The following is a 16,102-nucleotide window of genomic DNA, read 5'->3' as shown; positions in this document are numbered from 1 at the left end:
ACATAACATATGGCTGAGAAAAGCAGCAGGATTTCTGTCTGCCAAGGAGAGATGGCTGGAAATGCAGGCACCCTCTTAAACTGCCAAGACACAAAGCTTTGTGTGCAGCCCCTCACCTTGGGCTCTGGTGGAGAAAGGGCAGAGTGAACTGGAGCTGTGTGAAGAGAATCCAGGGATGCTGGCTTGAGAATGGAGGTTGGAGGGCAGCCATCTGGATTCCTGTACTGAGTCATTCCCCCATACTGCAGAGGACATCTTTCTCAGGCAGACCTTTGCCAGCCAGGCAGCTTTTGCCTGCGGGGAAGCAATTGCCCCAACCATTGGAAAACCTCTCACCCCACCCTGTGCAGTTTCTACAACTTGTGGCTCCTTAAGAGACTGAATAACAGGCTCTTGATGCTTTGAGTCTTTGCCTTATTTGTTCCTGAACCCAGAGCTTGGAAAAGCAGACCTTGGTGTGCATCTTGGTCCTGCCCAAACACACCCAGCCCCAGTAGAAGGAACCACAAGCTGTGAAGTGAGGAAAACTTCAAACAGGGTACTCAAGGCCAGTCAAAAACAGCTTCTGACATAGGCCTGCACCAGAGACCACCTGAAAGACTAGGAGTCCTAACAAATCTACCTACTACATAGAAACAAATCTAAACAGGCAGCCAAAATGGGTAGATAAAAAAGCAAAACAAGCCCCAAATGAAAGAAAAAAAGGATACCCAGAAGAGGAGAGAAATGAAATGGAGATAAGCAATTTATCAGATATATAGTTCAGAATACTGACCATAAGATTGCTCAACAGCATGAGGAAAAAAAAAAAAAAAAAGGAAACTATAAAGGAAATTAAGAATGACATAGTAGAAATTAAAACTAAAACAAAACCAAAACCAAACATTGACAGGAATAAACAGCAGATTAAGGGAAGCCAAGGATTGGATAAGCAAATTAGGAGACAGGGTAGAAAAAAAATCACTCAATCAGAGAACCAAAAAGAAAAAAACAATTAAAAAACAGGAGGACAGTTTAAAGGAGCTGTGGGACACCATGAAACGTAACTATATTCACATCATAGGAACACCGGAGGAGGTAAAAAGTGAACAAGGGTTAAAGGGTCTGTCTGAAGAAATAATGGCAGAGAACTTCCCTAGCCCAGTCAAGGAAAAAGTCACACAAGTTCAGGAGGCACAGAGAGTTCCAAGCAAGAAGAACCCAAAGAGGCCTATACCTAGACACATCATAATTAAAATGCCAATAATTCAAAACAAAGAGAGAATCTTAAAGGAAGCAAAAGAAAAGCAATCTATTACCTACAAAGGAGCTCCCATAAGGCTGTCATACGATTTCTCATCAGAGACTCTAGAGGTCAGAAGGGAATGGCATGAAGTATTCAAGGTAATGCAAAACAAGGATCTGAAACCAAGGCTACTCTATCCAACAAGGTTATCATTCAAAATAGATGGTGAAATAAAGAGTTTCCCAGACAAAAAAAAAAAAGGTTAAAGGAGTTTATCACCACCAAACCAGCGTTGCAAGATATGTTAAAGGTACTGCTTTAATAAGAAATTGAAATACAGAGAACAAGAAACATAGGCATAGAGAAGTAAAGTTGCAATAGATAAGTACCTATCAATAATAGCCTTAAATATAAATGGAATAAATGCCCCAATCAAAGGACATAGGATAGCTGAATGGATAAGAAAACAAGACTGAAATATATGCTGTCTACAAGAGATCCACCTCAGAACAAAAGAATCACACAGGCTGAAGAAAAAAGGGAAAAACTTCTGGAAGACTTTAAAGAAGAGATTGACAGAAATACAGTCATAGTAGGGGACTTTAACACATAAATAGATCTTCCAGACTAAAAATGAACAAGAAAACAGTGATTCTAAATGACACACTAGACCAGATGGATTTAATTGACATTTACAGAACATTTCACCCCAAAGCTGCAGAATATGCATTCTCCTCAAGTGCATATGGGTCATGCTCAAAGATAGACCCCCATGTTAGGACACAAAACAAGTCTCTACAAGTTCAAGAAGATTGACATCATATCAAGCATCTTCTGGGACATTTACACCATGAAATACTGTGCAGCTATAAAATGAAAGATCCCTTATTTTATGAGACAGCGTGGTGGGACCTGTAGAGTATTATACTAAATGAAATAAGAGTCAGAGAAAGACAAGTATCACATGATCTTAATCATATGTGGAATCTAATGAACAAAATAAACTGATGAACAAAACAGATCCAGAGACATAGAAGCATGGAACAGGCTGACAAAATCTCAGAGGGAAGGCTGGGGTGGGTGTGTGGGTGGGAAGAGTTTAACCTAAGAATTTATATGCATATACGCATAACCCATGGAAACAGACAATAGTGTAGTGAAGGCCTGGGGGGAGGGGTGCAAAGTAGGGGGAAAAGGGGACATATGTTATACTTTCAACAATAAAAATAAATTTAAAAAAAGAACTTGGGTTTATATAATACCTTAACAAAACAAATAAATTTGTAGAGATGTGACAAGACAAAGGAAAAAGGGTTTAGGCTTCCAATTGCAGCAAACTGGGAGAAGGTAAATATATGGTGGAAACTAATGGAAAATAGGGATTATTTCTGCAGCTCCATTTTAGTGCTAACTTTCCATCTTCTTCATGTTTATAAAACTTGCATGGCAGTGAGGATTTATGGCAATCTTCATTTCTCAGAAGATTCTGCTTTCAGTCAGATGTGGAAAGCTCTGGAAGTCTCCATTTTCCATCTATTGATTCTCATTTGCCTTTAGCTCAAAATAATCTTTATGGTAAAGTGAATGTCCTTATGCCATTCCCATCTTCTTAAATATTTTCATGTGGCATATTCTGCTACACTTTAATGGGAACAGGAAAAGTAATAGAGAATAAATTCCTCTATCCCCAGGAGACAGTGTTCCTAGGAATATTTTCCATGGAAGTTACACCCCCTAGGCTCAACAGAAGTCAAACACCTATCCTGATCATTCAAAGGGTAATGACTAAAGAAGTCATTGGGACCTAAAAATCAATAGAGACTAGAAAACATTCAATGATTTCCTAGTCAGAGCTGGTTGTCTAAGGCACATGTTCTTAAGGATTTTTGTGCCATGAATCCTTCAGCAGTCTGGATAATAATGTTTCTAAATTAATAATGTAAAAGATCTAAGATTAGAAAGTAAACCAATTACATTGAAACAGTTATCAAAGTATTAAAATTTTTATAATACAATAATATGTGTGATTCTTTATTAGTGCATTAAATACCAAGGTATAGCAGTGGGCTTTGTGACTAATTTTGAATTGTCGTGAGGAGTACAAAGGATTTTCAAGATAGCTACAAGAAGTACTATATGACATGACAATACCTATGATTCTTGTTGGTTACAAAGTCGCAGGTACTGCTAATGCTACTATGGTATGTTACTTACATTTATAATTGAAAGAAATGCTCATTTCAGTTAGAGGTTAGTTGAAATGAAGATGCACATTTCCTTTTCAAATTCACAGATCCTTTTAAATTCTAGCAGTTGTCCCCAAGAACCCCTAATGTAAAAATCTGTGGTATCATTTTTACACCCTCCACATTGGGTCTGCTAGAGTGTCCTGTGAAAGTCCCCATTATATACTAAACTACATGTTCAGAGACAATAGCGAAGCCTTTCCTGATCCCTCCCCTCTTAAATCACATAGAATTGGTCAGGAGACCGTATAGTGCCTGGCAACTCTGCTACTTGCTTAATATCTGATTGTGTCTTTTTATCCATAACTCTGCTTGCTTTGTCTCTGATGTCCATATGTCATTCTGATCTTAAAAAATTATTGTAATAATGATGATTTCAGATTTTATTTCCCCCTGGGGAAATGATTTTTAATTATCTTAATATATCACAGATGTAAATTGGAAGGATTTTTGTGGACATCGGTGCTCTGCATCTTTTATTGGGTCCACAAAGCAAATGAAAACAGTGAGGCTGATTTGTGCACATACTCACCAATCCAAACTGTTCTAAAGAATATTCCCCCTCACACAAAGGATTGTTATGACTGATACAGATGTCAAGTCACACCTTCTCTTTTTAAACATTCTTTTCCAGTTCAGTAAATTTCGAATGGTATATTCACCCATGGATATACACTGTGATTACAACCTAATATTTGAAATATATTTAAGGGACTCATTCAAGAAAAGAATACACTGTAGAAAGTAAACTTAGCTCCAAACTGTTGCATATCAGTAGGTCATACTGATGCAGTTGACTGTTTATCAGGATCCTGATAAGAAACATGTGACAAGCTCAGCTGGGATTGTGGAATAGACTTTTTAAGAAGGAGATATTTACAAAAGTATGGACTGGGTTAATGAAACCAACAAAGGATGCAGAAGCATGCAGGGTCTAGCAATGGTGAGAAGCATGGGAAGGAAATGATGTTAAGGGATCCCAGGTGAGAGCTGAAGCTGTGGAAGATGGCAGGATAGGAATTAGAAGAAGGCAACCATGGCCATGATCTTATCTAAATAGGGAGCTATGTCGATGGTAATAACGTAATTGCCCTGACCTTTCTCTCCTGCCCTTCAGTCTCTTGTCAACCCTTACCCCTATGGCACAACACAACAAGAAGCTAAAAGGCAGGAGTATCAAGGCTATGTATTCCATGGGGGTCAGAGCAGAGCAGAGAAGGGTGGAAAATCAATGTGGAGGAGCAAGAAGTGGAGAATAGCCAGCACATGCCCTCAGCTCTTTTTGAACAGTGTTTATACAAAAACAAATTGAGAAAATTGAAAGTAGTTATCTGGTATATAAATTCAAGTCCCTCTTAAGATGATGCTTTTAATAAAGGTCTTGTTTGCCTGGCTTTCCAGTTCTATATTGATCAAATTCTGTAGATAATTGTTTGTTTACCTTACCATTTTACTTTGCCTTCTTGGTCCCAGTCAGTGGGAATGCCTGGAGCTGCAATTCTTAAGTGAGGCTGATTTGAGCTTAATTGTTTATCTGTTCAAATGAGAGCACTGCCTGTATTTTTAATCATTCTTGTTCAAATTCTGTCTTAAAATATTGAAAGTTAAAGGGATGATTTAAAGACGACCCTGGACTTCAAATTGCCTAGAGCCACATGAATCAGAGGGTTCTCTGACTCTCTTCAGGTGAAGGGAAGAGTAAACGCATTTATAAAAGTCAGACATGGCCCCTGTAGGTGCTATTGATGCAGACAGCCAGAGCCAGCATTACAAAATTATTCAAAGGGCTTGATTCAATATTATTGCTGACCAGAGTCTGAGAAAGAAATAATTTTGATGTGCTTAGAAAGCCGTATCTTTCCCTGATCCTCTGTCACTGGAGAACTTCTTTAAAGGGGCCAGCAGCTCCTGTGGTCTGAGGATAAAAACTTCAACTTCAGCTGTTGAGCAGCTGGGATAATGTTGTTCCCATTTCACTTCTCTACATTCAGTCCTTGCTCTGAACTTTAGTCACCTGTCACTTAGTAGGGAACTCAACCACATACATTTATATTTTTTCTTGTATCTGAGAGTTTCTTTTGAGAATTTAATTCAACCCATACATATCATATCTCCGTGATACTATCATTGGATTTGACCATGATAATCAGTGTAGTTCCTTTCCACAATGGAGCTATATTTCAAACTATTATTATGATTGTGTTCTATTTTTCCCCTTCCCCCTCTTCATTCTCACTGGTAAACTGAGGGCCAATTTCACCCTTTCAGTCTACATTGAAGATGAAATAAAGGTACATAAAAAATATTCAAAGAAACTTTTAACTTTTGTGTCAAATAAAGAGTCTCAGAAACGTGAGTCAATTTTTCCTGTCTCGGAGATTAGAGGAGACAAAGTCTAGACAGAGTGGAAAGAGATGGCCAAATGGTAGAAGAAGGACAGAAGAATGTGAGGAATGAATATTCCGTCACAATAACCAGAGTGCTGAGTAAAAGGGATTCCCCTTCTCTTACCCCTGCCAACTCATAACCTGTGAACAAGCCACCTTTCCAAAATATTGGACATTTATAAGTCCCCTTCCTCATAACACTCTTGATTTATAGGTGGGAATGGGAGGCATAAAAGGAGTGTTTCAGCTCTTGGTAAGATGGAACTAAATAGGAACAGTTGGAAGTATCCTTCTTGAGCAGGGCAACAGCAGACACATTTACTGTTCCATATTCATTTAAAGAACTATATCAGAAGAATTAAGTTTGGCTGCTTGTTACTGAAAACCCCAAATAGTAGTGGCTTAAACAAGCAAACAAAAAGTGTATCTTTCATATAAAAGAAATCTAGAAACTCCTGTTTATTACTCTGCCAGCCCCTTTTTATCTAATGGTCCCAGATGGCTACATAAGTTCTAGCCTTCAAGTCTATATTCCAGTAGCAGGAAGGAAAAAAAGGACAATCCCTCCCTTTAACAAAACTTCCTATGAGTTTCACATGACATTTCCAATTATATCTATTTGCCAGGATTTAGTCACACTTAGCTGCAAGGGAGGCTGGGAAATTATGGTCTTTATTCTGAGCAGCAAAAACTGTGGGTTTTATTTCTCAGGAAGAAATGGAAAACAAATTGGGGGATAACTGTCTCTTCCACAAAGATAATTAGAGTGATCTTTCATTTTGTTAAAAAGCAAGGCAACAGGCCCCACATGGAGTCACTTATGCTAAACCCCATGTCACCACCGTGAGACTTTATTACTGTTTTTTGCTCTCCCACAAATGGAGTCTTACACATAATAAAAAATTGTCTGATCAGCACTAGTTAGGCAGTCTGCCATACAGATTTCCTAAAGGAAAGTAGCCTTGCAATAACCAGTCTGCTTTTATTTTTACTAGTACAACTTCCTTTTTCCTGCTCCCTTCTGCCTATAAAAGTTTTTCATTTTGTACAGCTCCTCGTACCTCCTTTCTATCTGCTCGATTGGATGCTGCCCAATTCATGTTGTTGAATAAAGCCAATAAGATCTTTAAAATTCACTCCGTCGAATTTTGTTTTTTTAACAATTTACAATGGAATAGAAGATGGGTGGAAGATTGGAGGAAGAAAGACAGATAAAAGAACAGAAACAATGCATAAGTTCTTGCTTGGCATTTATGGTTTTTAAGACTGAGTATACTAAAAAAAATCAGTATTGCCTAAGGTGGCAAGATATATGAACAGGAAATTTTAATATTTATATTATTTGTAGTAAAAGATGTAGTACTTAGAGTAGAAGATGTAGGATCAGGGGATAGTCATTTATTCAGGAGTGAAGCCTGGTCAAGGAGGGCTGCTGTCAGGACCAGCTTAATAATTCACATCGTTCAGTGCAAAATGATAATGCAAAGTCCCTTGTTTGAAAAGGGCATCACTAATGCAACATGCAAATGAGGCAACAAAACAGAGTACAGGTATTTTGGGCTTATTTTCTCAGTTCATATGCATGTTCCATTGTCTCATTGGGGTTTACTTGCAAGTCACAAGTTCAAAGACAAAATTATTAAGAATTCCAAGACAGTGACAGCAGGGCATTACAACAAAAGCAGGATTCTTCTGAACATGGGGCCCTGTGGAACTGCACAGGTCACATGCCCATGAAGTTAGTCCTGGGTGCTATGTCAGGCATGGGGATATGCCACTCATTTCCCCCTCCAAGGAAGGACCCTCTGCCAAGAAGTGAGGAGAGTGGTTAGCTGACAGCCTCTAGCTGTGATTTCCTTCAGAATGTAACTCAGCTTTAGAGCCAACTTCACAATACTCCTGGAGAAGTTCAAGCCAATGACTAAGCAAAGCAGTCTTCTTAGGGCAATCACCAGTGAATGACTGACCAAGGCACTGGTACCCTGGGCTGGCCATTTACACCCAACTCTTTAATGGGTACCCTTTGCCCACTGGGAGGGCAGAGGCTTCATTGCCTCCTGCCAATTCCTGCACAATCTTGCTTCTATCCTTTTCCTTTCACAGGTCTAACTCCCAATAAACCTTTTGTATTTTTAGCTTCATTTCAGTGTCTGCATCTTCGAGAACCCAATCTGTACCATCTTCATTAAGAGATAATTATTTGGTCTAGAAGAATGAATAGAGAATATCCAGGCAAAAATTCATATACAGGGATAATGAAGCCCAGGAAGCAGCATAGTGAAAAATTATGAAACATTGTACTGCTCTTGTTTGTGCAGAGAATGTGTGTGTTGGTGGTCAGAGGAGGTGGAGTGCAGAATAGAGTGGAGAACCAAACAAGAAAATTGTCATTGGCAATACAATTAACTGGATTATAGCTCTTACTTGGAGTTTACCAAATTATAGTATTTTAAAAATTGAAGTGTTAGCATTTCAGTTGAAATATACATATAAATCAAGTGTGATTGCAAAGGGCCTATATGGATTATCATTCAGAAATAACTTCAGTGATTCTGGTGAGCATGTACCAATCCATGTAAGCACATTTCCTAGTCTTGATAATGCACTATAGTTAAGTAAGAAGTTACTGTTGGGGGAAGCTGGAAGAAGGGTACACTGGACTTCTCTGCACTATTATTGCAACATCCTGTGTGTCTATAATCATTTCAAAATAAAAACTTAAAGTTTTAGCTTAATGTTTCAGTGATTCTCCATCCTATACATTTTGCTTTATGCTATTGAGAGTACATGACACTCAAACATAGACTAATAATTTCCTCATGACATAAAAAAAAAATCCTTATAAATATAATTTTTGAAGACTATATGATCTCCATTGGTGTATTTGTTACATATTCCTATCAATTTCCTTATTGTTTGCATGTTTAGTTATTCTAAATTATAGGGGCTCTTTTCTTGGAAGGAGTTATAAAAATGATTGGACATAAAGTCTTTTGTCTGTGTTTGTATTTTTATGAAAGATTTCCAGAAATAGAAATAATAGTAGGAGTGAACATTATTAAGGTTTTGATATACATCACCAAATTTTTTTCTATCAAGTTTGTACCAATCCACTCTCCCAGGAGTTAGGTGTAAGAGAACCTTTCACTGCACTCTTAAATCATCATTTCTGATAGAACACATCAAGAGAGACTTTAAACAGCAAGTTATTTAAGAGTTTGGGAAGTGAAAATTAATATAGATTTTACTGTCCCCTATAGATTTAGCAGATACCACTTGATAACATCTAGAGATTTTGTTTTTGCTAGCTAAATTTGTTATAGTGAGTGAATGGCAAACAATTAGGGACTTAGGTTGCTTGCAAGTCAAAATACATTTATTAAAAGATCCATAGGTTCTTGAGACGAGGCCTGAAAATGGCAAAGATAATGTTTTGTTGTGAAAACAAGGTATCTAGTACATAGTCTTGGTTTAATTGAAAGCTACCTGTGCTGGATGTCTCCAGTTACCCATCTAGATCTACTTTCCACCCTTGTACACACTGCTTTCTGCTATGAGAGGCTGTCTTCTTATCTGTAACAGGCCCCCATATATTCTGACTTCTGGTTGAGTTTGTCCAAATGAAGAGTTCAATGGGGAGGTAACAGGCTAAAGGGAGTAAGTTTAGGGTGCTTATTCCATGGTTCCTTCCCTGTGAGTCTCCGGGAGGTACTGTGTCCCTCAACCAGTGCTCACAACTCCTCTCAAGATGGTCCTCTCCATAGGACTGTCCTTTCAGATTCCATTTATTCTAGCTCTGTCTAAGGGTGGTAACAGCTCTGCTATTACTTCCTCAGGGGTACTTCACTATCCTTCGTGGTCTCCCTGCACTCTGCCCACACCTTGGTAAATATTCCAATTACTAAACCTTCTTCAAATCATCCTAATTCGTGTGTGCATTTTTTTTCTAATGGGGCCCTTCTTCAAATAGTGGCTAGATGCAGTAGCTCTGAGGGAGGTGGAGATATCCTCTTGCTTTCAGAGAAATAATGGCCCCTGGGACTACATGGTCTGTGCTCCTGTGGGGAAGAATGAATACTGACTGGAGGAGAGTGAGCAGGTACAAGTTATGAAACTGATTTGGCATCTGTCAATCTTGTGTTAAATATTTTAGGCAAGTGTCTGCCACTACAGAAATAGCACAAAGACACTGATTTTGCAGGCAATCAGCCCTCAAATGGTTCCTATGACTCACATGCAAGTGCTCTAGAAAAGAGGGGGAAGGTCAGTGGAAAAATCTAAAAAGGATGGCCTACGAACCCCAGTCACCTGAGAAGCTGAGGAAAGCTTGTAGGCAATGATGGCATGCATACAGGGAAGCTGAATAGAGTGTCCCATATGCATCTTCTACCTGCTCAAATGAGTAAAACCAATGAGTGGGCATATTGGGAACACCCAGAAGTAGTGCTGTGCCTAGCCATATTGCAGTATGAAGGCAAAAGAAAAAATAAATTATTGATTCTTTAACATTTTGATATTTGGTTCATCATGAATTTTTGCATTAATTTTGACTTTTAAAAATAATGTATTGAAATATTACTTATCTTGATTACTCAGTGTTTGGTGCCCTTTAAACTTTGCACCTGAGAAAATTGCCTCGTTTGCTTATCCTAGTGGACCTATTTATCTTTGACACTTCTCTTTCCTTCACACCCCACACCCAATTCTGTAGGCTCTACTTTCCATATATTTCCAGAATCTGATTACACCTAGCTACCTCCACTTCTACCACCCAAGTTCAAGTCACTGTCATCTCTCACCTGGTTTTCTAGTTACTATTCATGCATAACACATTACCTCAAAATGTAGTAGTATCAAACAACCACCACATTATCTTGCTTACAATTTTGTGGGTTTCGACTTGAGGAAGGACTTGGCTAGGCAGTTCTTACTTAGAGTCTCTCATGCTATTGTAGCCAGGTGTCAGCTGGAGCTGTAGTCATCTGAAGGCTCAACTGGGCTGATGGTCCAAGATGGTTCACTCACCAACCTAACAGTTGTTGGTGGTTATCAGCTGTGAGCTCACTTTAGGCTATTGACTAGAATGCTGAACACAGGGCCTCTCCAGTATGGGGACTTCAGTCAAACTTCTTACGTGGTAGCCAACTTCTACCAGAGCAAGCATCCCAAAAGAATCAGGTGAAACCTTCATGACCTGTTGTGACTTAGCCTCAGAAGATGCATAATATCACTTCCACCAAACTATTGTATGGAGTAGTCCCAAATCACCCAGATTCAAGGACAAGAGCCCTAACAGTCTCTCCATCATAAAGTAGCTAGGATTATCCTTTTAAAGTTAGATCATTTTATTCTTCTTCTCAAAACCTTGAATGGCTTCCCATCTCTCAAAGAAAAAAATAATCCAAAGATCTTAGCATAGTCTGTAAGGTCCTATAAGATCTGCCCACCCCCTCAATACACTTATCTACTACTACTCCCTTCATTGTTCACTCCGCTCCAACATTGTCGGTCTCCTTGCTATTCCTCAAACAAGTCAAGGATATTTCTAGCTTTGGGTATTTTATTTGCTCTCTTTTTGCCTGAAATGCTCTTCTCATATATCTTCTTGGCTCTGCCCCTCAATTTATTGACATCTCAAATCAAATGTCACCATATGAAAAAGGCCTTCCTTGACAACCTTATACAAAATATTAAACCTACCCTATTACTCTTCTTCCCCTTGCTGTGCTTGATCTTTATTCAGGGCACTTTTACCACCTGACATCAGGGTCATTATGCCCCTTTATTCTCTTAATTTTGCCTTTTAGTTTTTGAAAATAATGACTTTTTTTAAGGATTTATGCCAGTTGTTTTGTAAAATGTCCTATATCTGGATTTGTCTGATTGTTCTCTCATGATTAGACTCAAGTTAGACATTTTTGGTAAGAATATTACATAAGAGAGGTTGTGTATTTATTGCCACACACCAAAGAACATATTATATTAGATATTGATGACTGGTGATCTTAAGTTTGATCATCTGGTTAAGGTGATTATCAGATCTCTTAACTGTAAAGAAATGTATTTTCTCCTTTATGATTCATAAAATAATTTATGGAGTAATACTTGGAGGCCATGTGCATAAACTGTTTACAATAACCTTTCACTGGACATTTTTGGCATCTGCTGATATCCTTGCTTGAATTAATTACTACAAGAGTTGAAAACTGTGTTTTTAAAAAGAAATTTTCTATATTTACTATCTGATAATTTTCTGTAAAGAATAACTTTTAAAATCCGTTCTCCCTATATTTTATTAACTTCCTTATTTTGACAAAACACAATGGACTAAAACCTTTTATTAATGTTTTGTTGTTAGCATAATTCTTTTTGATGTTCAAATTGTTCCAATTTTATGAGGCAACAATTACTTAGGACAAAAAAGTGCCCTCTGATTGGTAAATAGCATCTGGGCTGGTAGAAACTGTAAATAAACTATAAATACTTGATGCAAATGCCTGAATTTTGGGCTGCCCTAGGTGTGGCTACAATTGGCTATGACTCATATGAGGAACCTGGATACTTCGTCTGTGGAATGATTACAAAAGTTTTTGACTACTATGAAGCATAAGACTTCTACTCCAAGCTAGATTCCACACTTGCCAATGTAAAATTTGTTCCCTTGTACCTGAAATACCATTTGGGGGATGAAAGAGAATAGCTAAACTACGGCTATTTGGACGGCTCTATGATCTGCTACTGTGAGGACTCTCATGGGGGATAAACATCGGACAATGCTGTCAAGCTGTATCTCTCTCAGCAGACTGATGCCAAATGTGGCCCATGGTAGTTTTGTTAGTATGAAGGCTTACTTGAACCCATGAAGACCACTAATTGGAATTGCACTATTTTAAAATGAATACTCAGAGAAACCTCACTCCCATCCCTAACCCCTCCATCCCATTCTCACACATTTCAACATTTATGATTTATCCTTCTTATTTCCTTTTTTCTTAATTTTTTTTGTTAATCCTCACCTGAGGATATTTATTTATTTATTTATTTATTTATCTATCTATCTATCTATCTATCTATCTATCTATCTATCTATCTATTTATTTATTTATTTTTAGTGAGAGTGGGAGAGGGAGAGAGAAAGAAAGAGAGAAAGATCAAAGTGAGAGAGACACATCCATTGATTACCTCTCACATACGCCCTGACAAACCGAGCCGGGGATTGAACCTGCAACCCAGGTACGTACCCCTGACCAGGAATCAAACCTGAGACCCTTCCGGGCACAGGCCGACACTCTAACCACTTAACCACACCAGCCAGAGCACGTACCTTAGTTTTAACTACAGTTTAGCCTGACTGGTGTGGCTCAGTGGTTGAGCTTCAACCCATTCCCAATCAGGGCAAATGCCTGGGTTTCGGGCTCTATCCCCACTAGGGGGCATGCAGGAGGCAGCTGATAGATGCTAATTCTCTCTCATCATTGCTGTTTCTATCTCTCCCTCTTCTTTCCTCTCTCTAAAATCAATAAAAACATTTAAAAAATAATAATAATTACAGTTTACATTCAAAATTATTTTTATTAAATTTAGGTGTACCACATAGTGATTAGATAATCATATACCTTACAAAGTGTTTCCCCCAATATGTCCAATACCCACCTGGCACCACACATAGTTATTACAATATTATTGATTATATTCCCTATACTGTACTTTACATCCCTGTGACTATTTTGTAACTACCAATATGTACTTCTTAATCCCATCACCTTTTTCACTCAGTCCCCCAATCTTTCTCCCCTCTAGTAACCATCAGTATGTTCTCTGTGTCTATGAGTCTGTTTCAGTTTTGCTTGTTCATTTATTTTGTTCTCTAGATTACAAATATAAGTGAAATCATGTGGTATTTCTCTTTCTTTGACTTACTTATTTCACTTGGTATAATACCCTCTAGGTCTATCCATGTTGTTGCAAATGGTAAGGTTTCATTTTTTATGGCCAAGTCATATTCCATTGTATATATGTACCACCACTTTTTAATCCAATCATCTAATGATGGATGCTTGGGTTGCTTCCATATTGTGGCTATTGTAAATAACACTGCAATGAACATAGGAGTGTGTATATTTTTTGGATTAGTGCTTTGTGTTTCTTCAGATATATTATCAGAAGTGGAATAGCTGGGTCATAAGGCAGTTCCATTTTTAATTTTTTGAGGAAACTCCATATTGTTTACCACAGTGGCTGCACCAGTCTGCATTCCCACCAACAGTGCACTAGGATTCTCTTTACTCTACATCCTCACCAACAATTGTTGTTTGTTCATTTATTTCTGATAGCCATTCTGAGAGGTGTGAGGTGATATATCATTTTGGTTTTAATTTGCATTTCTCTAATGATTAGTGATATTGAACATATTTTCATATGTCTATTGGCCATCTGCATGTCCTTGTTGGAGAAGTGTGTATTTAGTTCTTTTGCCCATTTTTAATTGGATTGTTTGTTTTTATGCATGTTTAGTTGTATGAGTTCTTTATAAATTTTGGATATTAACCCCTTATCAAATATATGACTGGCTAATACGTTCTCCAGTTAAGTGGGTTGCTTTTTATTTTGTTGATGGTTTCTTTTGCTATGCAAAAACTTTTTAATTTGATGTAGTCCCATTCATTTATTTTTTTCTTTTGTTATCCTTGCCTGAGGAGATATATCAGAAAATAATATATATTACTAAGAGAAGTGTCTGAGTTTTTTTTTATCCTCACCCTAGAATTTTTTTTCCACTGCGTTTCACAGTGAATGGAAGGGAGAGAGACAGAGAGAAGCATCGATGTGAGAGAGACACATTGATTGGCTAGGGCCAGGGGACCATGGATCGAGGCATGTGCCCTTGACCAGAATCTAACCTGAGACCCTTCAGTTCTCAGGCCAACACTAACCACTGAGTAAAACAAGCTGGGCATAAGTGTCGAAAATTTTAATGCTTATATTTTCTTCTAGGAATTTTATAGTTTTGAGTCTTACATGTATGTCTTTAATCCATTTTGAGTTTATTCTTGTATGTGGTATAAGAAGGTGGTCTAGTTTCATTTTTTGCATGTTTCTGTCCAATTTTCTCAACATCATTTATTAAATAGACTATCTTTACCCCAATTGTATGTTCCTGCGTCCTTTGTCATATATTAATTGACCATGTAGGCTTGGGCTTATTTCTAAGCTCTCTATTCTGTTCCATTGATCTATGTCTGTTTTTATGCCAGTACCATGCTGCTTTGACTACTATGGCTTTGCAGTGTAGTTTCATACAGGTAACATGATGCTCCCAATTTTGTTCTTTTTCAATATTGCTGTGGCTATTTGGGGTCTTTTGTGGTTCCATATGAATTTTTAAATTATTTGTTTTAGTTTTATAAAATATACCATTGGTATTTTGATAAGAATTGTGTTGAATTTATAGATTGCTTTGGGTAGTATGGACATTTTAATGATGTTAATTCTCCCTACCCACGAGCATGGCATATGCTTCCATTTATTTGTATCTTCTTTAATTTCTTTCTTCAGTATCTTATAATTTTCTGAGTATAGTACTTTTACCTCCTTGGTTAAATTTATTCCTAGTTTGGTTTTTTATGCAACTGTAAATTGGATTTTTTTTTAGTTTCCCTTTTGACTAGTTCATTATTGGTATATAAAAACGCAACCAAGCCCTGGCTGGTGTGGCTCAGTTGTTTAGAGCATCATCCTGTACACCAAAAGGTGGTGGGTTCAGCTCCCAGTCAGAGCACTTATTCAGCTTGCTTGTTCAATACCAGTTGGGGCACCTGTGGAAGGCAACCTATTTCTCTCTCTCTCTCTCTTCCTTCCTCTCTCTCTCTCCTTTCCTTTCTCTGAAATCAGTTTTTAAAAATGCAACTGATTTCCAAATATTTATCCTTCCTATGTTTCTTTTTGCAAATATAAGTAAATAGTTTTCTTAGACAAAAGTACAAACACATACAAATATATATATACATATATGTCATATATTCTTTTATACCTTGATTTTATCACTTATATTCTGAAAATCACTCATATCGGTTCATAGAGACCACCTTCATTGTTTTTTTGGCTGTATATTGTTTCACTGTGTAGACATAACAGTTTATGCAACGTTTCCTATGGGTAGACATGTAAATTGTTTAGCATATTTTGCTATTAAAAATAATTCCACAACAAATAACACTGTACATGTGTTTTTCCTTTTTGTGGAA

This window comes from Miniopterus natalensis, chromosome X (genome assembly GCF_054644295.1).
Source record: "Miniopterus natalensis isolate mMinNat1 chromosome X, mMinNat1.hap1, whole genome shotgun sequence".
Classification (NCBI taxonomy): Eukaryota; Metazoa; Chordata; class Mammalia; order Chiroptera; family Miniopteridae; genus Miniopterus; species Miniopterus natalensis.
Note: the sequence above shows the minus strand (reverse complement) of the source record.